The sequence below is a fragment of the Lactuca virosa genome, chromosome 8 (genome assembly GCF_052849685.1).
Source record: "Lactuca virosa cultivar CGN04683 chromosome 8, Lactuca_virosa_CGN04683_v6, whole genome shotgun sequence".
Lineage (NCBI taxonomy): Eukaryota > Viridiplantae > Streptophyta > Magnoliopsida > Asterales > Asteraceae > Lactuca > Lactuca virosa.
In genome coordinates, this window is record NC_136433.1 from 237,475,467 (window position 1) to 237,500,287 (window position 24,821).

Below are 24,821 nucleotides of genomic sequence, written 5' to 3' on the forward strand. Positions count from 1 at the left end.
TCCAGGTCAGGGAAATGGTCTTACTGAAGGTATCACCCAGGAAGGGTGTAATACGCTTCAGGAAGAGGGGCAAGTTGGGGCCTCGATATATTACGCCGTTTCGGGTGGTATCCACGGTTGTCAAGGTGGCATACATATTGGATTTGCCTGAGGAGCTCAACCAGATCACAACAATTTCTAAGTTTCGCAGCTTCGTAAGTGCGTGGATGATGATTCAAGAATTGTTCCCTTAGGGATATGCAGGTTAATGATCACCTCAATTATGTGGAGAGACTAGTGGAAATCCTAGACCGGAAGACAAAGACCTTGTGCAGCAAGGTGGTATCTTTAGTCAAAGTTCTGTGGCAGCATCAGAAGGGTTCCGAATGGAAATGGGAACCTGAGTCTAAGATGTGGGAGCATTTTTCGGAGCTGTTCACTTCAACAGACTTTGAGGACAAATTCTGATCCAAGTGGGGGAGAATTTTTACCCTCGAGTCTTGGTAAGTTTCCTTTCTAATCCCTTTAAATTGTAATTTTTTCACTTTGGCCCTTACGCGGGGTATACCTGGATGATACGCTGGGCGTAAGGGGTTAAAGGTGAAACGACGATGTTTTAGGAGTATGATGGGCATACTTTAAGTACGCAGGGAGTACTCTGTCTAGAATTAAACCTTAATTATTAGGGTTTGGACCCTATATATTGAACCTTAAGTCCCATTTCCACATCCCATTTGAAGCCTCCATCACTAGAAATGTTTCCCCTTGCAAACCCTAGCCTAATTGTTGCATTTTGAGATTTAGAGTGTGTTTTTGTGTATTTCGAAGGAAGGAGAAGGTGGTGGTGAAGCTTGGAAGCTAGAAGCAAGCTTGGATATGGAAGTCTTGCATCATCCTCAATCTCCAGAAGGTATAAAGTTCATACCTCGGTGATTAATTTGATAGATCTTGTTGGTATGATGATATTATGAGCTTTTGTCCCTAAATATGACTTTCTTGTTCATGGCATGCTATAGAGAATATAGGCTGTCCTTTTGGACGTTTTTCTATGTATAGAGTAATAAAAATAGGATCTTGACTCGTGGTTCTTCCCCATGCATGATTTTGGTTATCTTAATGGCTTAAGATGTGTGTGTGTGTGTGTGTGTTTCTGGGGGGGGGGGGTTAGTGTTAAGCACTTTATGACCATACAAGACCATAAAGTTGGGAACTTTATGGTCAAGGACAATACTGCGGGCATAGATCTGGTTTTGAACGAAAAGTCTTGATGCATTAAGCACTTATTGAGAAGGTTGGCTGATCAGGTGCGTACGCTGGGCATACCAAATGGTACGCTCCGCGTACGGGGTCCACGTCGCGACTTCTCGGTCAAACGATGTATTTCCCAGGTACATCTGAGTATGCCCCACATATGAGGCTGGGTCGACTCAGTTAGGTTGACTCAGCTTGGTTGACTCGGATGGGTTGACTCGGCTGGTTTGTTGAGTTTGACCAAAAGGAATTTTGGGTATGTGATATTAATTTTTAAGATGGGCAATATTTTGTATAATAGGTGTCGGGTAGAGCTGGTTTTTGGAGCAGGGATTTACTCAATTTTTTTGGACTGAGACATGAGTTTTCCTCACTGTATTTTGTGGATCAAAGGCACCAAGGCCGACCCATTGGTTTGATAACCTATTTCATACTGTTTGTTGATATGTTAAACACATGGTAGTTCGATAAGAATATATGATAGCTTCAAATAGGTGTTAGATTGGTAGCCTGTAGGAATACTTGTGATTATTGGCTGTATGATTATCTATTTGCTGAGTATGCTTGTTTTCTATTATGTGTTGGCATGTTATGTGGGTTGAGACTACTGCTTTGTGTTATCTGTCAACAGAACGGGGCATTCCAACTGGGAGGTTATAGGCCAAGGCATTCCAACCGGGAGGTTGTGTGACAGGGTAATCCAACCGGGAGGTTGTGCACCAAATATGTGGTATGCAGAGTAATCCAACCGGGTGTTGTGGGCCAGGGTAATCCAACCAGGAGGTTGTGGACCAATCATGCTAATCTATGTATTTTATATATTGTGTGATGGTACTTGGGGGGGGGGGGACTCACTAAGCATTGGCTTACAATTTCAGTTTATTGTTTCAAGTACTTCTGATGATCACGGGAAAGCAAATGTGTGATCGTGCACATCTTCCTATTTTGTGTTATTGGGTCTTGGGAAAACTTTGATTTTGAATAATACTTTTTAATCAATGGTTCTTTTGTGAACAATGATGGTTTATGGTTGTTTTTAAAAAGTTTTAAATTTTATGATTTTTTTGGGTGTTACACATGATATGGTGCAGGATGATATTCGAGAGTTTGTGAGCCTGTCGAGCTGCAAGACTTTGGATGATATGATTGATAGAGCCCGAGAAGGGGAGATTGAGTTACAACTCCGGTTGAAGAGCGGGTCGGGGTATGTTCATACCGCAGTGGATTAGGCGAAGAGATCCAAGACTCAGGATTCACGGTCAGGAGGTCATCAGGGTCAGGGCCGTTGTGCCAAGTGTGGGAGGACTCACGAGGGGAGCTGTCGTGAGAAAGGGAGAGGCTGATTCAGTTGCGGCCAGGTTGTTATTTTAGAAGGGATTATCCTCGGGCTTTGAGTCTGATGTGTTTTCACTGCAAACAGGTGGTCCACAAGAAGGCTGACTGTCCGTGATTGATGAGTGGAGCGGTGAGGGTACCTGCTCCAGCTATGCTGAGGATCACAAATGTCCGTGATGGCGAAGTAGAGGCTCTAGTGGTGATGAGCCGAGCATTTCAGTTGCAGGCCGAGGATACCCGAGTTCCATTAGATGTTGTTTCCAGTATGTATCTTATTTGCTTCCTTCATGTTGTTATTATTTCTGCATATGATCATGTGAGTGTGTATGTGATACGATATGTCCAGTATAGTTAAGTCTCCACCTAAGGATCGTGGTTTCTTTATGATGGTCTACTTATTATATTCCAAGGAGTTGTCATATGCCATTTTGCATACCGAGAACAGTTCTTTGAAGGTATATGTATGAGCCGGTTTTAGGCTTCAACGTGGGAGACATCGGCCAATGATAGAGTAAGCTATAAGTGGGGAAGAATGAGTGTTTTGCTTGAAGGATCGACAATCGTATGGATTTGATGGTTTTAATGCATTGAGTCTGAGGAAGTTGCAGTGTGATCATATTGGATCTAAATGCAGGATTCATAGGTATCATTTTTGGTTCCGAGCCAGTGAATGACTGGTCAGATCGCGTGTGTAAGGATAGTTGTTATCAGATTTATACCTTCAGGGCCTGGTTGATGCATGTTTGCTTTGGTTCTGCCCAGTAGCAAGTGAGTTGTTGGATCGGCTACTCTATCTATTCAGATGGTAGGTTTATTCATTCTTTTTCATCAGTTGGGTTGTTCAAAGATTTGGAATTATATCAAGAGTAGGTGTTGGGGATGCAGCAAAATTTCGTCTAGAGTAGTGATGTGTTTAACCTGGTTTGGGGTGGGTATACCCTGAATTTTTTAGTCAGAAATCTTAAATATTGTATGCTCAAGATGGTGATGGTAGAGTAGTAAGGTTGTGAGATGGTTCATAATCCAATGGTTATGAGGTTGGCAAAGTGCAGCTGAATCCAAGTGGGGGAGAATCGTTTGGATTAATAGGAGTATTTCTAAGTGAGAATCAATGTGGAATTTCCTAATCTAGGGCAAGTGATGAGTCAATAATGGTGGTGGCATGAGCCGGGTTTTATGCTTAGTATAATGATCATTGTTCGGTTGTAATCAGGGAAGAAAATGCTGAAGGTTCAGGTTATCATTTCTGAGGACAAGAAGCATCAGTAGTGACACATTATGGGATCATGACTAGGTTCAGGTTGAGGGTTGTGTTAGAACCTCTCTGCCTGTTATTGTCTAATGAAGGCTTTGGGGTTCAAAGCATGACCCGAACACCTGATTGGAGTTTAGCAGGATGAGGTTTCGAATTATGATTGATTTTGGATTGTTATTGTGGATGGTCGACAAGACCATGGGTTGGGCCCATGGCGATTGTGGAGGTATGGCGAGATTGCATGTTGTTCGTAGTATCTGCTAGGATAAGTTGGCTTTTGCAAGAAAGGGTTGTAAGACTGTGAAAGGATCACAACCTTCATTCGAGTTGAGTCGTGATCGTTATTGTTATCTAGTCTGGGTGAGACTCGTTGTCGAGGCCCTTTTGGATACGATAGTTTGGGTGAGACGCGTGGGCGAGGCCCATCTGGTTAGGTTATCATGGGTGAGAGAACCATTTAGAAATTCGAGGATATGCTCAAAACATGTGGTATTGGTCATAAGTCTACGAACCAGTGATAAAATGATGGCAAGATCGGTGCGTTCTGTGATCTTAGCATTCTAGCGAACTAGATGGTGTCAGGTGGTATCGTGAATCGGTAAGTGTATGAATCATGAAGATGGGACCCAGTAATAACTGACTTATTTAAGGTGTTAGATCAATTTTGGAGTAGGGAAACTCCATGATCAATGGATTGGGTCCGTGTGGTAGATAGGCTAGGGTAGCCTTTGCCAGTTAGACTCTTGGGCGAAGTCTCATTGTGCAACCATGTGTGAGACTGTTAGTCTTAACGAACGGTTAAGCATTCTGCATCCCAATTTATTAGAAGGTCAGAATGGAATTAGGAGATCTTGAATAGATCAAATATGAAAATATGTAGTTATCAGGATGCGATTTATATATTGGTTTTGCACCAAGAGTTGAGACTCGTGTTGGGAGTCGCTTACATTTTTAGATGCAAGGTTTCAGCAATGATGAATGGTTAGGGATTCTATTTTTTCAGCTAGCTATCAACAAGATAATTCAAGGTCGGAAGCGTTTCATTCGGTTCAGGATGCGGATTGGATTATTTATGGTTGTGGGATGGGATGGATTGGTCGGTTGGGAAGTCAAACATGGTGTTGGGTTTCAGTTTTCGAGCAGAGCAATTGTGTTTTCTTTCGTTGGTAGCGGACATATTGTTAAGGCTCATTTCTTTATCATGATAAATGAATTCTGCTAAGATCAGGCTTGATGGTAGTGTTGGATGGCGATCGTCTGTATGAGACGACTTCTCAGTCCAAATAGAAATTCAAGAAGTTTGGGCAGGATTGGCTGGTGTGGTAGAGCAAGTAGTAAGGAATGATTTTGAGGAAGAAATCTAATTCAAGTGGGGAGAGTTATAACACCCTATTTCGGATGTTTCTTAAATTTAGGGTTTGTGGGTCGTAACTCATTCATGTAAAGAATTTGGGCTTTAAGAAAGTAAAGTTTAGACCTTAGTAAAGATTTATAATATTGGTTGTGAGATCTAAGCCCTTGATTCGCATGTTGGAACCAAAGGGTAGAAAGGGAAAAGTTCTAGGTCGGGTTTCTTATGTGGATTATCGTTTAAGTTCGGCATGTGTTAAGCCAAAGGTAACTACATAGGATTGTGGGGTTCGTCGATACCTTTCCGTGCATATACGCATGACATAGTGGCTGATGGAGGAAGACGTCTTTAATGATATACGCATGGCGTAAATCTTGCTATGCAGGTCGTTTTCACTGCTTACCAAAACCCTAATTGAGGGGTTGTGAGCCCTATTTAAAGGCTCTAATCCCGTGGGAGTCTTCCTATGCTCAACCTCCACCCTCTTTGGCATCAAACTCGAAAACCTAATCATCTTGAGGTAGATTTGAGCCTCTTGGGTGTTTTGTAGTGCATTTTGAAGAAGTAAAAGCTCATCTTGAAGCTTGGTGAAGCTCAAGCATGTAGATTCAGAGCCTTCATTTCATTTGCCAACTCCAGAAGGTATAAAGCTTTCACCTTTACGGTTTATTGAGTTAGATCTTGTTAGCTTCTTGGTTTTCGAGGAAGAAATCTAATTGAAGTGAGGAAGAAATCTATTTCACCTTTCACCTATGCTCAACCTCCATTCCTTGATGTTTCTGAGGTTGATATGTCATAAAAATGGGATCTTGGTTGCTATCATTCACTCATGCAAGAGTTTAATTTTGGTCATTAGAGGATGTTATGGGACTATAATTTGATCTTGAGCTCAATTTAGCCATGCAAAGGCATAAATTAATAGACTTTATCACTTAGGACGTTTATTAGGACCAGATCCGAGCAATAGATGGTTAGTATTTATGGATTATGACAACTAAAAATGGAAATGACTTAACAGCGTACTACGCAGGGCGTAAATTGGGCTACCCCCAGCGTAGCCTGATGGTTCCTCGATCTTTTCATATGAGACTCTACGCAATGCATAGAGCACGGTGTATGCAAGGCATACCACCAAAGAGTGTAATTAGTCAAAATTGGACTTTTGGTCAAGATGAGTAGGGTCTAGCCTTTCTAGGGTAAAATGGTCTTTTACCCTAGAAAGAGAAAATATAATTAGGACCCCTGATTATAGATGACCACCTTAATTGTTAATTAGGGTTTGGTTTTGGATATTTTTAGTGGGAGGGATTTTAGCACCGACAGGTCGTGTGTGAGATCTATTCGTTAACCGATCGAGGTGAGTCTTCTCACTGTACTGTAGGACACTAGGTGTCGTCATGTTCTTGTTGTCTTTGTGACTCTTGATGATATGCATGTATGTTATATATATGTGGGGTGAAATAGACCTGTCTGGTTGAAAAACACTTATCGAGTTGAAATAGGCTCGGGGTGAAATAGACTTGTTCGGTTGAAAAACACCAATTGAGTTAAAATAGACTCATGGGTGAAATTGATATGGGGGTGAAATAGACGCGTTGCAGCTTCGAACTGATATGTATGTATGGTATGTGGTATTTTGGGGAACTCATGAAGCTTTGTGCATACGCTTTCATGTTTATTTTCAGGTACTTCCGATTCTAAAAGGAAGAGCTTGACGTGATTGCATCGCATCCACAAGTGTTCCGCATTCTATGTTTTATTTTGTACTCTTATAAATATTTGATACATTTTTATACTTTGGTTGAGTTATTGTAATGAATGGATGATTATTTTGGTTGACTTAAAGAAATAATCCTTTTAACAAAATATCTTTCATTATTACTTAACCAACTAAGCATTTAATAGAACATTAAATACAAAGAAAAGTTACTTTTGATTTTTTGTTTTTGTTTTTTTTTCAATTTTTTTTGTGTGTTTACTTGTCCTGTGTTTTTAACTAGAAAGAATTAGAATGCGTGTTTTTTTTTTCATTTTCCAAAACATGCTTATAATTTGATATCAAAATATTAAAATTTTATTATATCCCTTTTGAACCCGTAAAACATTAAGAACAAAGAAATGTCATTTTTTTTTCTGTCTTGTGTTTTCTTTAGCAGTCGAATGGTGGTTTTATTTTTTATTTATTTATTTTTTTCACTTTCCAAATTGAAAGATACAACATGCTAACAATTTGATAACAAAATGTTAAAATTTCATTACATCCAATTTGAAGTGGTAAGTTTTTTCATAACAAAATGTTAAATTACAAACACTTAACATAAAATTGAACTACTAGTAAACAACGATAATGTGATAATTGGTAAACAAGTGTGTATTTTGTTAGTAACATATCATTATTAAGATATTTTTTTGTTTGAATTTTAAGTACATGAGCCACATTTCACAATAAAAACAAAATTGGATCCAGATTTGTTTTCAATAAAAAAAAAATTGGCTACAAAATCAAAGGGAATAATTTGGTTCGAAATTAAGCCACATTTTATGATAAAAAATGAAGGTAATAAATTTGGTTGAATGTTTTAAGTTTTAACTACAAAAAATGATAGGGAAAAATTGATGGGAAAAAGTTTGATCCATGTTTTAGAGGAAAAGGTAAATTTGTCCTTATGGTTCACCTGTTATACCAATATGGTTCTACTTTTAGGAAAGTAACACCAATGGTCCCTATGAAGGGTCATGATAACACCGGTGGTCCTCCAATCTTTAACCCTGTCTATTTTCACTGTAAAGTGATTACTGTTGCAAAATTAATGTGTAAATGGGTAAAATCACTTAGGCAACCCCTCACATCACATTTGCTGATAACATGTCAATAAATAAGATTGTGATGTTGATCGATGGTTGATTTGTATCACACCTAACTGAAGATGGTCTAACATGCTTGCCTGTTCTTCGTTATCTACTCACCTGGTGTAAGCCATTGTTTGAAATTAACCACATTATCATATAACAAATAAGAATCAAAGATGTTGCCATGGCTAGAAAGCAGATCATGGAGCATGCGAAACAAATGTGGATATGAAAGAGGTTTATAGTATCACGATTTAAAATTACAATGTAAATGTTGATGTATTTCACCATTTGTTAACAAGATCATGTAACGAAATTTGTGCATAGGGCTTTCCTAGAATCTTTACAATCAGAATCAATCATGGTGGGTTTTTCAACAACAAGCATGGAAGAAAGTATGTGGATGGAAGGGTGACTTACGATGATAATGTCGACATAAAAGAATTTTATTTGGAGGAACTAAATTCCATGTTGGAAGTAGTAGGGTATGACAGTCATGAACCCTTTTCTTTTATTTTTGCATGCATGATGTTCATTTAGACTTTGGACTTTTTCCATTAAGTAATGACCAACATTTGGTAAATCTTTCAAAGTATATAGTTAACTGTAAAGAAATCATAGTTTACACGGAACATGGAAAATCAAGGATACAATCACATGATATATCCCAAGAGTATGTTACTAAGAGAAGAAAAGGAAAAAATAGGGTCCTGTAGTAAGAAGTTAACATTTGATTTAAACAAACCTTAGTGTTGTATCAGTCATATTACTACTAATGCTCCCAACATCTCATAAGAAATAATACCTTAGAAACCATCGTTGAATGAGGATGTATATGTATTGGTTGGACTGTTCCAAACCCTAGTGAAAGTGTCCCTATTCGAAACACTGATGATTGGGTTGATTTCTTTGATCCCTAATTTGATTTTAGGGATCAAATTTTACCATATGAGAGGAACTTTGAAAAGGACTATCATTTTAATCTAGGAGCTGAATTAGCAACATAAATGGAGGTGAATGAGGACATAAAGTTTGATAAATCAGAAGAGGCTGCTGAAGTTAAACATATGAATAAAAGTGATGGTAAGGATGATTCCAGTGATAGTGAGTTTGATGTGTTTGAATTAGATGTTGTAGATGATGTGGAAGTGGACATGGCAGAATTTCATAGTGTTGTTGATCATGATGTGAAACCAATTGTGAGGGGAATGCCATTTGATGTAACTCCTGAAGATCTAGAGGAAGACATAGTTGTAATAGATTTAGACAAAATTCAGTTGTTTGGGGATGTTGATCGAAGGGAGACAATGCTATATAATTTGGGGAATAAGAAGACATTCAGTCTAGGGGAAATACATGAGGCCGATATTCAGTTAGGTGAGACATTCCTTAAAAAGAACAAATAACATAAATTTTAGAGCATTTGTCATTATCCACAAGAAGGGAATTAAAGTGGGTGAAAAATGAAAAAAAAAAGATTAAAGGCATAGTATATGAGATATATCCCTAATGATGGGTGGGCCATCAGAAAGTATTAAATTATGGGTAGGGGTAAGAATCAAGATGAATGGATGGGGAAGAAATTTATGGGATATCACACATGCTTTCCTATCAAGGCCATTATATCATGCACATAGGGTTTTCTTGCAAACATAATCATATATAAGATGACTCTCAAACCAGGCATCCCAATACTTGCTCGAGCTTCGATAGAAATACCAACTCCAAATTTCAAGACAGAAGATTTTTAAAGCCATGTGATTGCAAAGACCAAGATACATGGATATTTTGAAGGGCTTTTGACTTAAAAGTCCTTAAGTTTGTCAGATTTTGTTGGTTTTGTCCCTATGACGATTTTTTGTTCGTTAGTGTCCAAAATTTTCCAAGTTTTTTCATTTTTGCCCTTGCTACCTATAATAGTAGGTGTCTAGGGACAAAACCGACAAAATTTAACAAACTTAAGGACTTTAATGTCAAATTTGGAAAACATACTTAAGATAAAAACATATAAGATTTATAAACTTGAGGGTTGTTTTTGCAAATTTGAAAAACATACTTAGGGTAAAATCATCAAAGATTTGTAAAAAGGACAAAAGTGAAAAAAACTTGGCAAATTTTGGACATTAACGAACAAAAAATCGTCACAGGGACAAAACCAACAAAATCTGACAAACTTAAAGGACTTTTAAGTCAAAAGCCCTATTTTGAAAGACAATATTCTATGTTGAGATATTATGTCGTGGAGTTGCAGAGAACCAACAAGGACATACTGTGAAAATTGAAGTGGAATAATTCTCAACTGTAGAGTTTCAAAACAACTTTTCTTCATATTAGTTCTTTTTTTACAGTAATATTTTTCGGAATTGATCAAGTTCTAAACTTGATTATTTTTCTTATTTCTAAAAAAACGTATGGTCAAACTGTTAAATGGCCATTTTTAATATACCCGAAGAATAACACGTATAGTCGTCTTTTTTTTCAAAAAACTTATAACTAATATGAATGTTCATAAATTTTAATAGAAGTATATAAGATAACTTTGGTTCCAAAAAGAGAATAATATATCAATTGGACTCGACTCATAAATTGAAGTTTCCATTCCGATAATCATATTACGATTTCATATATGAAGTGAATAAAACATAAAGAAATCTCAAACAAGTTTATTATTTCATTATAAATTATAATTCGAATTGTTAAATTTAGATTGAGGAGTGATTATGTGCGTAATATATGACATATTTAAAAGATCTTTATTATATTTGGAAGTTACTAATTTTTGCATTAATGAGCTTCATAAAAAAAAAAAAAAAATGAGCTTCATTTATATTAGGGCGATTTCCTTGTTTTAAGATATTAAAAAAAGTATATACTTCGTCTATTTAAACTAAGGTGGTGCAACCACATAAAGCAAAACATTCAGAAATTCCACGTAATGAAGTGATTGTCTGTAATTGCTTTTAAGTTTTAACAATGTCCAAGTCTACGTACTTTTGCTTGTTTCTTCTCATTGTATGTAGTGGATTTTTTCGATAAAAGAACCGATTACTTTAAGATTATTATGAATTTGCTTTTCAAGAAGGTAAAATGTTATATTCGTGATTCAATTATTTAAGACATTGTTGGTAAATTTTTAAAAGAATCAACCACAAAGTAATCTATATATATATGGAGCGGCTTTCAATTTTCAGTTACTAAGGAACCCTTGAAATAATAGAACCCACGTACAAACTGTTCATCGGATGAAAATCACTGCTGTGTCATAAACGAATCAACCACAAAGTAACGGAAGCATTAATATTTATAACATGCTGCAAAACATCACGTACATCTGATCCCAAAATTTAGCACATCCAAGACTTATATAGAATTAATTAGAAAACGCAAGCCTGGATATGAACTCCAGGAACTCCTTCTTGCGTTCAATCTCATCAACAGTTGCAACTTTCCCAGTTGAGAGCCACTCCACCGTATCATCTATTGCATTCTGCACGTTCTTCAAGTCCTTTGGCGGGATATCATTTCTTTTGATCTTATTCTTCAAGTCATATATATAATCTTCCACTGCATTGTATGCTTCAGCTTTCTTCTTGAACTCTTGGTCCTAAAGCCTGAAATTCTCAGCATCTTTCACCATTTTCTCAATCTCTTGACTTGACAACCTTCCACTGAGATTTGTAAGAGAAAGTTTCTCAGTCTTACCAGTTGATACTATTTTAGCCGTAACTGTGAGGATGCCATCAGCATCTATTTCAAAGCAATGCTCAACAACTGAGACTCTTTTAGGAGCAGGGGGAATTCCTGAAATGGTAAATGATCCCAACAAGTAGTTGTCAGTGGATCTAGTGCGTTCACCTTGGTACACCTTCACAGCCATACAGGTTCGGTTGTCTTGGACAGTATAAATATTCATGGTTTTGTTGGTAGGAATAGGAGTATTTTTTGGGATCGCAACACACATTCTTTCACCTATATTCTCCCTACCAAGAGACAACGGAGTGACATCCATTAGCATCAACTCCTTTACCATCGTTGTAGTCCCACCACAAAACTTTGCAGCCATAACTGCCGCCCCATAAGCTACAGCTTCATCTCAGGGTTTATGCTCTTGCATAGCTCCTTCCCATCGAAGAACTCCTGCAGCATTCGGTGCACCTTTTGTATCCTAATTGACAGTGACGAGTCTAGAACAAAAACCATGTAGTTCACTATTTAAGTAAAACCGATATGAATGAAAGAGTTAAAAAGTAGTAGTAGCAGATCGGATCCTATAACCAATTGTAAATAACGATTGCAAATAAATAAAGAATTAAGACTAAAAACTATTAATCTATTAATCTATTGTAAATAACGATTGCAAATAAATAAAGAATTAACACTAAAAACTATTAATCTATTAATCACAAATAACCAATTGCAAATAAATAAATTGGCGCGTTTGTTTTTCTTTTTTCTTTTTTTCTTTTATTTATATATATACTAGGCGAATATCCGCGCATTGCGCAGAATACAATAATATATTTGAAATCTTTAAAAAAAATATGTTTTTTAAATATGTCAATGACGTTGTTGTTAGCTCTTGTATAATAAATATTATAATAAGATGGTATAAATATTATTTGTTTTTTAATTACACTACAAGAAACTACGCCTTTAGCGGCGACACAATTACCGGCGACGAGAGCTTTTAGCGGCGACTCTACCATTTTTCGCCGCTAAAAGCCTTCGTCGCTAGTAATTGTGTCGCCGGTAAAGGCTTCTCACCGAATCCGCGCTTTCCCCCTCTAATAGATCTCAGCCGTTCGATCGAGTATCTAATCCAACGGTTGGGGCCTCTTATCAGCACAAACCTAATACCGGCGATATTCGTGTCGCCGCTAAAAGTCTAAAAAGTCACCGCTAATAGTGGTCTATAAAAAGACGCGATACCCTTCCCTCCAGATAGCCGCCGCTGTTGATTATTGTCGCCGGTAAAGCCTAAATTGTCGCCACTAAAAGCGTCGCCGCTAAAGGCTATCGCAGATAAGAAAGAAAAACGGACACAATCTGCTCTTTGGCTTCCTGTTTTCCATCTGCTTCCTGTGACACTGCTACTCTTCCAATCGGTGCCCCCTTTTTCTATCATTCCTTGATCCCAACAAGATATCTCCCCACATTTGAGATTATGGATCAAGGGTGGTTACGACTTCAATTACACGGGTTAAGTCTCAATTTCTAGCTCCATCTCGGGAAGAAAGGTAAGTTGAAGTTCTTATATCTCTTTGTCTTTGTATGATAACTTCTATTTCTAGCTGCATTTGATAATTAATTGCAAATTATTTTTCAATTTCAGTGTTTTTGGTAGTGTTGTCTTTGGGTTTACGGTTGAGGGTATTTTCGGGTGAAGACCAATTTTTCCGGGGACACATTCGTTGATTTCCGCCATTACAGGTTCTATTATTTCAATTTATTGTGAAATTTGAGTTTAATTGCAAGCTATGTGTAGTTGTATCAATTATGTGAAAATTGCCATATGTATGTATATTTGATATTTGTATGAATCTATGTGAATTTGGTGTATATATGCCAATGTATGTGTGTTTGATGTATATGTAGTATATGAGTATTTGGTAGAAGTATATATGATGTTATTATCTATATATATATATATATATATATATATATATATATATATATATATATATATATATATATATATATATATGAAATTATATGTGTTTGTTATAAGTAGGATGTTATTGTGTGTGTATGTGAATGAATGTATGTTTGTTGTAAATGTGGTAAATGAATGTGATGTGACATCCCCAATTTCTCGGCCAGAAAAGACCGATTTGTTTATGCTTTGTTTTATAAATCAGAGTAATCTTTTAAAGAAAACGGTTGCGGAATTTGTTCCCAAACAAGATATGATAAAACTTTATCAAAACATTTCTCAAAGAGAATGTACTTTTCATTAAATAATAAAATCTCGGGATGTCATGTTCTGATACAGACCAAAAGCATAAACAGTATAAAATAGACCTTACAACAGTTATTTATAACTACTGATCTATAATCCAAAATCTCACGTCATGTCAACCAACTTATGCTCTTGTGCCACTACCTGTGATATAAACAAAACTGAGTGGGTCAGGCTTGGGAGCCTGGTGAGCATATAGGATTTTCAACCCCCAATAAATAATATATTAATTTCAATCATCAAACAATCAACCCAATTACTCATCCCCATTATCTTCTTTATTTCTTAAGGTTTTACCCTAAGAATCAACTATCATTCCTTCATTCATTCCTAAGGATTGACCTAAGGAATTGGCACAAAGTCCATTGCTGCCCGAGGTTCATCTATACAGTACTAAATCCATAGCTACTAAGGTTCATCTACACAGTACTAAATCCATAGCTACCAAGGTTCATCTATACAATACTAAATCTATAGCTACCAAGGTTCATCTATACTGTACTAAATCCATAGCTACCATCGTATTATTATAAGGCACTAAATCTATAGCTGCCAGGGTTTTTAGAGTACACCGGTGAACATCAAGTCCACAACACCTACAAGTTGCGAGCTTGCTAGTGTTCCACAGGACTGTCTAGAATAGTTTGTGGTTGTCGACCCTACTCTGCTGAATGACGGGGGCCATCGTTTGGGTAAAGGTTTCACTCCTTTTTCACCTGTCACCCTCATCTCATGATCTATATCATCTTTCGTCTCATCCTCAAACTAATCTTTCATCACTCACCAACTATTTCATCTACCCATGTTCTACCCAACATATTTGTAGATATAAATTACATATATAGTTTAAATCATATACAAACCTGTATAAAACATTCATCGAACATCCATCTCAAATGAACAAACAATATATAAACACATAACACGTATTTCATAGCAAATACTTCATATCTATGTGTTAGAAGAAAGTAACTACACACTCACTTGTTAGGACGATTGTCGGGCAGCACTACGGCTCTTCAAGTAAAAGTTATTCTATGAAACTGGGATATCTTCACACACCGGGTTTCTCGCGGGCAGAGCTTCGACTTTGAAACTCATTTCTCCTCGGGATCGTCGGGGCTTCGGGACCCGCTTCGGGTGTCGGGATGATATCGGGGCTTCGGGGTACTTTAAGAGGGCTAGAGAGGGTATCGAGAGTGAGAGAGGTTGAGAAATTAGCAACCAAAACCGGCTGCCTTCGATTTCTATTTAATTTTTCGATTTTCACGTCGTGAACAGTATTTTCACGTCGTGGGCTTGATCGTCACTGCATGCGTCATCGCAAGTTGGGTATGTCAGACTCCAGGAGGCGTCAGAAGACATTTCACGTCGTGAACACTGATTTCACGTCGTGGTCTCTGACAGTTTTGGGGTTTCGCGCCCCGAACTTCAGAAATTCATAACTTTCGCATAAGAACTCCGTTTTCGACGTTCTTTATATCGACGCGAATGTCAGATTATGCTATACAACTCTTGTTTAGACTTCGTCGACTAATTTTGACTTTATTTTTATTATATTATTTTTAGTAGGCCGGGACAGGAAAACTCTGTTAGAAAATCATAACTCCTTCGTCTGACGTCCGTTTTCGTCTGTCTTTTCACCGTTGGACTACTATCGATGAGATCTTCAATTCTCGTTTAGATTGTTTTGGCTAAATATCGCTCGATCTCATATTCGAACTTCGGGCTGTACACTGCTAAGCCGAAACTTCGAAAAATCATAACTTCCTCATACAAAGTCAGATTTGGGCGTTCTTTTCATGAATGCTCTTGGTTTAATGTATTCTACGACTTTCATTTAGATCGCTAAATCCAAATATCGCTCTATCGTAAATTCACTATTTACGTCGCGCTGTGTCATGTCGGTTCTGTCGCGAAACTTTGACAGGTCATAACTTCTTCGTAATAACTCGAATTTCGGCATTCTTTATAGATCTGGAATCCTTGCCACGACCACTACAACTTAGCTAAGATTATTCATTCTAAATAATCTTCTATCAAAAAGTCATTTTTGATGCTTATCGTCTCTAAATTGACTAGCACAGATCTACGGGCGTTACAATTATCTCCCCCTTAGGATGATTACGTCCCAGAATCATCAACGAAAATAGGGCTTGTATAATGATTCCATACGTTATCTTTCCATCCTAAGTAATAATCGTAATTTCTATGTTCCTTCGAATGAGTATCTAACTCTTGGACTTCTTAACCGCAGGCGATGCTAAATCTTACATCTGCTCTTCGTACTATGTTGGACTTTCAATCGTAACCTACGAGTTACAAAATAAATCCTTATTGAGGACTCATTCTTCTTCTTAGGATAAGTACTTTCCCTTATCTATTGTAACAGACCGATGAGTCATGCTCTAATGATCTCTCATCGTATGATGCAACGCTTAGACTCAAGTCTCTTAGAGTCAAATTCCAGAATGGAATATACCTTCCTTCATATTCTAATGTGATATGATCACATTTTAGCATGAAGCATTTCTAGCTACAAGCTTCTTTAACAACGAGCGCGATGACATCGATCGCATTGATTTCAATCTTCTGACTTAAGTCAGATGTTACATTGAACTTGGTTCTTTGAACCACGTAACAAACTCATCGTAGTCGGACTCAATTTGATATGACCACTAGGGTCGGAATAACAATTACCTCATTAGTCATTACCGAAACAATGGTAACGACATACTTGAATAAAAACGAAATCAATTATTAGCTTCTTGGTAACCTTGTGACTTTCCCTGATCCAAGTGTGAGTCATGTGCTTCCAGTAGTATAGATCTCTACTACTATTCACACCTACTCATACTCGTCCCAAGTATTGTCTCGCAGTTCCCAAGTCCTAAAATCACAAAACAATTTAACACATACGAATGTGTCCAATTAATCATAAAAATTTTCCTAGACTCTACTAGGACACCTTCCATGCGTATCTTCAATCATCAATTCTACTTCAACTCGGTTGGTGATGAAAATTCCAGACGATGGAAAAACTTCAAGAATTACACCAATCGTTCCATCATCCTGCCAATCGAAGGTGTACTTCAGACGTACCGAACTCCTCTAAACGTTCCGTTATTTTATCAGACATATTCTAAAGGCAAGATACCACTCTTATGATATCTTCCGATAGGTGTCATTCACTATCATAAGCCTTTCATTTCCTCCATTTACTCAATTCTCTACGAGTCTTCACCATAACGTTTTGTACACCCAAGAAGACGTTCGGTGTACCGGGCGAGAATTTAAGATAAGAAGCTTTATTTACGATAGACGTATAAATCTCCTTATCACTCCGAAACGTTTACATGCTAGTTCTAATACCGTAGTCGTACGCTTAGAATCCTAAACACATAAAGTTTCCAGACCCCGTCGGCAACAGACTATAGATCCGAACAAATAATATCATATATGGCAAACATATAACATTTAGCACATAAAATCATTTTAGGCAACTTTCCTAAAATATACTAGTACTCGTGTCTTAAAATATGGTAGACACTCATCTCACAATCATCGCTTAGCATTCTAAGTTTAAGTCTAGAAATCCTACAAATTCCTAGTTCGCTTAAACTAATGCTCTGATACCAACTGTGACATACCCAATTTCTCGGCCAGAAAAGACCGATTTGTTTATGCTTTGTTTTATAAATCAGAGTAATCTTTTAAAGAAAACGGTTGCAGAATTTGTTCCCAAACAAGATATGGTAAAACTTTATCAAAACATTTCTCAAAGAGAATGTACTTTTCATTAAATAATAAAATCTCGGGATGTCATGTTCCGATACAGACCAAAAGCATAAACAGTATAAAATAGACCTTACAACAGTTATTTATAACTACTGATCTATAATCCAAAATCTCTCGTCGTGTCAACCAACTTATGCTCTTGTGCCACTACCTGTGATATAAAGAAAACTGAGTGGGTCAGACTTGGGAGCCTGGTGAGCATATAGGGTTTTCAACCCACAATAAATAATTATATTAATTTCAATCATCAAACAATCAACCCAATTACTCATCCCCTTTATCTTCTTTATTTCTTAAGGTTTTACCCTAAGAATCAACTATCCTTCCTTCATTCATTCCTAAGGATTGACCTAACGAATTGGCACAAAGTCCAATGCTGCCCGAGGTTCATCTATACAGTACTAAATCCATAACTACCAAGGTTCATCTACACAGTACTAAATCCATAGCTACCAAGGTTCAACTATACAGTACTAAATCCATAGCTACCAAGGTTCATCTATACTGTACTAAATCCATAGCTACCATCGTATTATTATAAGGCACTAAATCTATAGCTGCCAGGGTTTTTAGAGTACACCGGTGAACATCAAGTCCACAACACCTACAAGTTGCGAGCTTGCTAGTGTTCCACAGGACTGTCTAGAATAGTCTGTGGTTGTCATCCCTACTCTGCTGAATGACGGGGGCCATCGTTTGGGTAAAGGTTTCACTTATTTTCACATGTCACCCTCATCTCATGATCTATATCATCTTTCGTCTCATCCTCAAACTAATCTTTCATCACTCACCAACTATTTCATCTACCCATGTTCTACCCAACATATTTGTAGATATAAATTACATATATAGTTTAAATCGTATACAAACCTGTATAAAACATTCATCGAACATCCATCTCAAATGAACAAACAATATATAAACACATAACACGTATTTCATAGCAAATACTTCATATCTATGTGTTAGAAGAAAGTAACTACACACTCACTTGTTAGGACGATTGTCGGACAACACTACGGCTCTTCAAGTAAAAGTTCTTCTATGAAACCGGGATATCTTCACACACCGGGTTTCTCGCGGGCAGAGCTTCGGCTTTGAAACTCTTTTCTCCTCGGGATCTTCGGGGTTTCGGGACTCGCTTCGGGTGTCGGGATGATACCGGGGCTTCGGGGTACTTTAGGAGGGCTAGAGAGGGTATCGGGAGTGAGAGAGGTTGAGAAATTAGCAACCAAAACTGGCTGCCTTCGATTTCTATTTATAGGGCTGATTTTTCGATTTTCACGTCGTGAACAGTATTTTCACGTCGTGGGCTTGATCGTCACTGCATGCTTCATCGTAATTTGGGTCTGGCAGACGCCAGGAGGCGTCAGAAGACATTTCACATCGTGAACACTGATTTCACGTCGTGGTCTCTGACAGTTTTGGGGTTTCGCGCCCCGAACTTCAGAAATTCATAACTTTCGCATAAGAACTCCGTTTTCGACGTTCTTTATAACGACGCGAATGTCAGATTATGCTCTACAACTCTCGTTTAGACTTCTTCGGCTAATTTTGACTTTATTTTTATTATATTATTTTTAGTAGGCCGGGACAGGAAAACTCTGTTAGAAAATCATAACTCCTTTGTCTGACGTCCGTTTTCGTCTGTCTTTTCACCGTTGGACTACTATCGACGAGATCTTCAATTCTCGTTTAGATTGTTTCGGCTAAATATCGCTCGATCTCATATTCGAACTTCGGGTTGTACACTGCTAAGCCGAAACTTCGAAAAATCATAACTTCCTCATACGAAGTCAGATTTGGGCGTTCTTTTCATGCACGCTCTCGGTTTAACGCATTCTACGATTTTCGTTTAGATCGCTAAATCCAAATATCGCTCTATCGTAAATTCACTATTTACGTCGCGCTGTGTCGTGTCGGTTCTGTCGCGAAACTTCGACAGGTCATAACTTCTTCGTAATAACTCGGATTTCGGCATTCTTTATATATTCGGAATCCTTGTCACGACCACTACAACTTAGTTAAGATTATTCATTCTAAATAATCTTCTATCAAAAAGTCATATTGATGCTTATCGTCTCTAAATTGACTAGCACAGATCTACGGGCATTACATGTGAAATTTGTGTATTTGGTATAAATAGGATGTTATTATCTATATATGTGAAAGTATGTGTATTTGGTTTAAGTAGGATGTTATTATGTGTGTATGTGAATGTATTTGTATTTGGTGTATATGTGGTATATATATGTGAAAGTATGTGAATTTCATGCTCTTATGTATTATGTGAAAGTATGTGGTTTTGGTATAAGTAGGATGCTATAATTGAAAAAAATAAAAATAAATTATTGTTATAATTGGAAAAAAAACACAAAAAATGTTATAAAATTGTTTAAAAACTTATATACGAATACTAGAAAGTTTCTAGTTTGTTCCCAAGCTAACCCCAAATTAACCAATAAGTTCTGTAGTTAACTTATAATCTTCAAAATAACTTATAATCTTGCAACATATTTATACAATGTCATAAATTATATATATATATATATATATATATATATATATATATATATATATATATATATATATATATATATATATACATATATATATATATATATATATATATATATATATATATATATATATATATATATATTAATCTCAACGGTAAAAAAGAACAACACAACAACATAATATAATTGTTTAAAGTACAATGCTATAATTGAAAAAAAAACAAAAAATGTGGCTTGTAAAAAAAACAGTGCTAATTCTGTATACTAAACTCTAAACCCAAAATTATGTTTCAGCAACATCATGTCTATTGATAAAAGTTGGACTACTAATCCATATCGAAACCATCCCGAGTTCCAAGGAGGACTCAAAGCTTTTATCGAGAAGTCGAAGTCACACCTTGATAGTAATGATAAAATCAGATGTGCCTGTGAAAAATGTGATAACCGTTACTTCAAGTACCTGATTGCAGTGGAACGCCATATATTTATAAATGGTTTCAGTAAGTCGTACAAAATTTGGATCTATCATGGTGAATCTTTTATTCCTCCAGTCGTCTTGCCAAGTAACGAAATGGCCGATTTAATCGACGATGTGATGTGGGAGTCGAGAGAAAATGATACCAACCTTGATGAAGGAACCTCGAATACAAGGGGTAGCGGTGTGGATGATGATTTTGCACAGTTGTTGGAAGAAGTGGAAACTAAATTGTATCCTGGTTGCATCTTTTCTTCCCTTGAGTTTCTAGCAAAGTTAATGCATATCAAGGTGAACAACAAATGGACTGATAGTTCATTTGATCAACTCCTTGAGTTGTTGCAATTAGCATTTCCCAAAGGCAACAAGGCTCCCCTTTCACATTATCTAGCCAAAAAGAAACATAAGTCTATTGGTCTGGGGTATGAGTCGATACTTGTGTGCAAAAATGATTGTTGTCTCTTTTGGAAAGAACACGATTCATTGCAAGTTTTTCCCGTTTGTAAAGAGAGCCGATGGATCGATGTGACAACCCGAAATTTCTATCTTGTAAAGCCATTCAATTCAATCATCAGTCAGACTTGTTTCTGCTAACTTTTAGCATTGTTTAGGCTCCGTTTGAGTGTTCTAAGCCTAGTACATTCACGGTTTAAGTGTTAGGAAGTATCTACTAGAGTTCGTTGTGCAACATTCAAGCCGGAAAACTCCATTGCTTGGAGTTTACGGCCGTAAACTAGAGATTACGGCCGTAATCTCTTGCCTGGCCGTGAACTCCACCCTTAAGGGTGATATTATTTCATTTCCCTTCACTTCTCACACTTCCAAGTCAAGAACACCCATTTTCTCTCTCAAGTATCATCAAGAACGCTTCTATTACTCGATAAATTCGTAAGTGATTCTTTCGTATTAGTTGATATTCTTCTTAATCTAGTACAACCCCTTGATTTCATCCGTGAATTCATCTCTTTTGGGTTAGATCTTCAAGAACACCAAGAACACACTAGTTCTTTGGGCCGTGAACACCCCCTTCAAGCTTAAAAACGTAAGTATCCTTTCCATATACTAGTTGTCCATTAGAAGCTCTTGAAACACGTCCAAGAATCGACCATTTTAGCTTAAGCATCAAGAGTTTACGGCTATAGCATCTCCCTTGGCCGTAAACCCTTCTCATGATCTTCATGGGCCGTAAACATCTATGGCCGTGAACATCTATGACCATGAACATCTATGGCCGTGAACATCAAGGCCGTAAACATCAATGGCCGTGAACACATGGCCGTAAACACACCTAGGTCGTAAACACACCGTTGTGTGTGGTCGTAAACACCTTAGTACAATCATATGTGATTGTAACACTTCATTCCAAGTGTTTTCCTAGTCCCTAAGGTTGTTCCTATCAAGATTAGTTGTTATATACACTAATTGTATCCATATATGTGCCATTATATGCTTAATAGGATCCGTTTGTGTTCGAGACTTCACTTGACACTTAACATCCTATATCGATATTTCATTCGAATCACTCACTACAAGTGAGTTTATACCCCTAACTTATCTTTTAAATGATTTTAAATACTTTTATGGGGGGGGGGGATACAAGTAGAAACATTATAATTATTGTATCAATCACATGTGATTAATAACTATCAAACAAGTGGATTTCTTATACTTAAAAACTGTGTTATCAAACAAACCGCTTCAAATCATTTTATAAACTCTTTTATATGTTAAACTCTTTATCATTTTACAAAACTCTTTTAAACGTATATATTGTCCAAATCATGTCTATATAGATGTAGTTATATAAATAAGGTTGAAAGGACTTAGGACTGATAACTCGCTTCATTTCATGTTCCTTGTTTGGTTGTGGACTTAGCGTACTGGTTGTTTGTCCGAGTGTCGTTTGGATCTTAGTTATATATTATGTATATGTGTATAGATATAAAATTTCTTACATAAGTTCAATACCTTTGGGTAGCAAAGGTGTACAAACATGATCAGTCATTCAAACAACAGTACTAGTAAACTATAATAGATATATTTTAGGAAGTTACTACTTACTATTTCTAGAGCAATGAAACATACAAGATTCAGTTCATATATGAGTCAGTGCAAACATACTATACACTAGAACAGAGAGAACATACTATACACTAGAACAGAGAAAACATACTATACACTAGAACAGAGAGAACATACCACACTAATACTATAACAAAGATAACATTAATGTGAGCCACTACTTCATGGCACGACAATATACTGTTGTGTCACGTTTTGTAACCAGAGTCTCCTGGAGGGAGAGCGTGAGTTTGTGTATAGATCTATTGGAGATTGACCATCCTACACCTTGCTTCTAGCTACAGTGGGACTTGCAGGTCTACGGGTGACGAATGTCATATCATTTTGACGTCTTTAATCGTCGTGTTTTACTAGTCAATCAAGTATGGTTATAATCTCATCACATTTTACCTTAATTAAACAAACTGGTTTAAGGTAGTTAGTACGTCGGTAGTTACTAATATACAATACTACAGTACATCTATATTTTCCCATTACATTCATATTGTGATCTTCTCACATAAACGGTAATGTAAGCTATATTTTGGTAATGATAGTCATACTTGGGAAAAACACTCACTTTTACAAAAGGATAAACATACAAAATAGTCGGGTCTTTGTAGAAGACTACTTTAGTAGAAAATATAGGATTTTCTAAGAGGCATACAAACAGTTACATCAAACACTTACAAACATTTTCATTAAACTTATACAAACATTGACACTAAAATACTTATGAACTCACCAGCTTTAATGCCGATCTACACTTTCAAAATAACTTGTATTCTCAGGTCACCAGTAGACAGGTACCTATGACCAGGTTTTGAGAAGACAGAGCATGTTCAAGACTCGTCTTTTATTTTGATTCATATTTTGTTGTCTTTCAAACTATACACAGAACACATTTGTATTAAAATTATATTATTAATGTAATGGATGATGTTGTTGCTTGTTTTACTATTGTGCATTGTTATGATACTATACATGACGTCCTTCGCCCCCGAACGTTTCCGCCGTTCTGGTTTGAGGGTGTGACAGATTGGTATCAGAGCTTTGTTTATAATGAATTGAGTATTTCAACCCATAAAATATATACAACTATAAACACGTCGGGATTAAAACACTCTGACCAAGAGTTAATACTTTTAAAATAATAAAATATTTTAGTAAAGTATTTATACAAGCATTCATACTAGGATCAGTGTCATACTAGAACAAAACAAAAGTATTACGATTGTTGGACAACACAAGTAGGCTTGGGGACATATGATCAGATCTGGGAGTGATATAGCCCGATCAACTGTATCTTTCCGAGAAGTGATTAGCATGTGCCTAGGAATGGTTGTGGTGTTGCAGCAAGTCTAAAAACTTACCAACACTACTACAATGAAAACATTAGAACAAAACATAAAACTTAAAATACTATAGGAGTATTTTGTGTTACTATAATTACTTATGTGCAAACTAAAAGGTCTTTATTAGTATGACAATAGTTGCTGAGTGGATACGCTAAGGTTATATGTAACTAAGGTGTCATAGACTTAGAATCTATGATCTTTGCTTTACTTCTTGTTCCTTGTTTGGTTGTGGGCTTAGAGTTAGGGTCACTTATTCGAAGGTTTATTCTATCTGGGTTACATATGATTGGTATGCACTACGCAAATATTGGAGTAACTGGTAAGGATCATCTTATAATTACCTTAAGTAGTACGTCTATTAACTATTTCTTTTACCCCTATTCTCGCGTAGATAACATGGCTGGATTCCATCCCCACGACGACCCGTACTTCCCCAACCAAGGTAATGGTGGATGGCTCGATGCAGAGCCAGAAGAGAATCATGCAATTCCATTGGATGATGACTTCGCAGAGAACTTCCGGGAGGATTCTGACTCCGAGCTAGAAGTCAATGATCTACCCCTAGTGGCTCCGATCCCAAATCCTAACCCTCGTCCGGCTTTTCAAGGCCCGACGCCTCTGTGGGCGGAA

The 24,821-nt window shown here is 36.9% G+C and overlaps 1 pseudogene; it reads right to left on the reverse strand.

Moving 5' to 3' along the window:
• Positions 1–11,391: 11,391 nt before the first annotated feature.
• The window catches only part of LOC145131343 (heat shock cognate 70 kDa protein-like), a 31,561-nt pseudogene continuing 18,131 nt past the window's right edge, over positions 11,392–24,821 (reverse strand).